Below are 3,092 nucleotides of genomic sequence, written 5' to 3'. Positions count from 1 at the left end.
ATTTCTCAAACTTATTTGACCATCCATGGAAAGAAATTAAGATTATAATGTATCTAATGAATATTGGCAAGAGATCGTTAGATGTATTAAAAGTGTGGGAAAGGTAAACAGCCAAAAACAACCCCCTCCAAATAACCTCAAAACAAACTTATAAATTAATTCTTTGCTGCAAGAAATGACAAAAATTTTATTAGTTTAATATGCAATAAACATTATGTATCAAAATGTTGTCAAATTATAACAAAATTTGCAACATTGACTTGTTGGACTCAAATGGAAAAATAAAACCTCATAACTCTTTATTTAATTGCTGCCAATATGAGGCTGCACAGGTTAAAATGTCTACACATCTACTGATTTCATGAAACTTAAGTCTTAAAGGAGATGATTTTACAATTAGGTAGACTATATAAATGTGATTTCTTTTGAAATTATTTGTATGCTTAAGATATATTTTGGAAGAAAACATATTGCAAGCTTTGGTTTAGTGTTTTTGTGGAGCAGTATTAGCATCTCCTGTGATATGATGTTTTGTGCCATGTGGACGAGAGGAGGAAGAGTGTTATAGACAGAGAAATCACTATGAGCAAGTACGTGGACATGAGTATGTGGGAAACAGCATTGTAGCTGGAGCCAAAGAAACATGGGAGGGGGCCAGGGGAGGGATTTGAAGTTAGGCAGGCAGGTGGGGGTCAGTTTGTGAAAGGAACTCAACATTTCTGCCTTCTACTCCTAATGTTACTCTGGTAAAGTTTAAAGTTGACCATGTTTTAGCTATTTATATGTTCCTTCCTTCTTTAGAACTTGCCATGTCTAACCACCAGTGAGCCATCTGTACATATGCCATCAGTTTCATCCCCCAAAATTTACATTTAAGCCCTTATTATATCTGGACCATGTGCTAGACAGTTTCCATGTAAGATCATGTTAATATTCATAAACATTTTGCAAAAGCAGTATTATTAAACCGATATTAGAGTTGAGAAAACCGAGGCTGAATCTGTATGTGAATCCAACCTACTCAACTGTAAGTTCATTTTACTTTAATAATTGAGCTTTGTAACGGCATTTGCTCAAGTGTGCACATAGAGGATAAAGCATGAGGAAAAAGCATTCTGTGGTTACATTTAAGTACAGGGACCAAACTGCACTATGTCTCCCCCTTGAAGACTCACAATACACTTGTAATTTAAAGTCCCAGTGAAATCTGAAATAAAGAAATCCATTTACTTTTGTTTAATTTGAGTATTTCACAAACTTTAGTTGATTTTCAGAGAATTTTTTTTTTTTTTGAAAACATTTAACATTCCAGGGAATACTTTGGGACACTTTGCCTTAAGAGTATATCGGGAGAACCTTATTAATCGAAACTCAACTCATTTAGAATCAAAGAAATATAAACCTTATCCTGTGCTCTTAAATCAATATTTGTTAGAGTGAGGGTCATGACTCATTGGCCTGTAAAATCAATTAAACGTATCCTGATCAATATCTCGAAAAGAAAATGAATACGAGGAAAATATCAGGATTGTTGCATGCAGCAGGGGTAAGTACTGAATCATGAAAGTTTTACTGGGTCACAATGTAAAATGCATTTCTCTCTGTGGTCATGGCCAAAAATGTCTAAAGCCACTGCTTTCCTGAAAGTCACATGAGTACTTGTGTGTCAGGAGTTAGGTGATAACAAATGTCTGAAAGTTGTAAAATTAACACAAAAAGGACTACTGTGACACCATGGCTAAATACATTTTTTGTTATTACTTAAAATCAGAGAATTTTAGAGCTGAAGTATGTCATAGGAGAGAAACCAAAATAGAGTTCAAGGTCAGACAGCTGTTAGCTGGGCCTAGAATCCAGGTCTCCTGGTTTGTACTGTAGTATTCTTTTACTTGTCAGTGTAGATTGACAACATTTTTATTTATAGAATGTTTAGGGTTATTTCTTTTTAATAAGAAAGCCAGGTGCAAGTTTCAGCAAATCACTCGGGGATAGCAAGTCAATGACAGGTTACAAAAACGCTACAAGTTTTAAGTGAAGGAAAAAGGTAATTTAGAGATCCTTCACTGCTGGGCTCTAATTCTAATTCCAATTAATAACTAATCAATTAACCTAGTACCCTGTGTTATTAGATGGGGTCACTTAGTTATCTGGTTTCTCATTTGCATATGTAAATGTCCTGGATATATGATTTTGAGAAGACTTAGCAGATATTACACCAGTGAACATCAATCTTGCATAACGTAAGCTTTACGTTACCTCTCTAGGAATAAATAATGAATCAAAATTACAGGAACCCCCTCCAAACTCACACTTTTTTTTTAAAAAAAGGAACAGGAACTATGATTTATTTAAGCACTTCACAGCACAACAGACATTAGCTTCTATACGTTTTATTTTAGCTAGGCTTCTTCAACACTCTTTTCAGGTTATGTCTTTAAGATTATACCCAAACTTATGCCTAACCACTTCTCTCTCCTGGTCTGTTCTGGGAGGAGGGGTGTCAGAGACTAGTCAGTGGAAGTTAGAGATTGAAGATTCCTTTTCTTTCTCTCTGCTCCCTGGCGAGCTCCCGCAGGAGTCTACCCCTGGGAGGTGGGCCTGCCTCGGATTCCACCCGACTCTCAGGTTGGTGTCATCTGCTCCCAGGGAGTTCCAGGCCAGTGGGCAGAAATCATTTGATAACTTAATCTTGCTGTGAGGAAGAGACGCTGAGGCCTGTGTACTCTAGTGATAAACGGGAAGTATGCGGTCGAGTCAAGGAAGGGACACGGTATCTTTTAAAACGAATATAAACGAATAAAGCATAAACAAGAGCTTAAAGGGCAGGGCACCCTCCCTCCAAACGTGGGAGGAGACTGGTGTCTGGAAGGGAGAGATGACCGCGTCGCTGAGACCCGGAGGTGGCGGGGAGACCCTTCCCTGGCTTCCATCACAGTGGAGGTTGGAAGAGGTGAATTTCCTCCAGCTGAGGACCGGCCCTCGTACCCTCCCCCTTCCTATAATTACCGCGCGGCGCGCCAGTCCCGACCGGTGGCGCCCCTCAGCCCTCCCTCGGGGGAAGGCGAGGCTCCCGGGGCCGGGGGACGAGCCCG

The sequence above is a fragment of the Galeopterus variegatus genome, unplaced genomic scaffold (genome assembly GCF_000696425.1).
Source record: "Galeopterus variegatus unplaced genomic scaffold, G_variegatus-3.0.2 Scaffold324, whole genome shotgun sequence".
Lineage (NCBI taxonomy): Eukaryota > Metazoa > Chordata > Mammalia > Dermoptera > Cynocephalidae > Galeopterus > Galeopterus variegatus.
Note: the sequence above shows the minus strand (reverse complement) of the source record.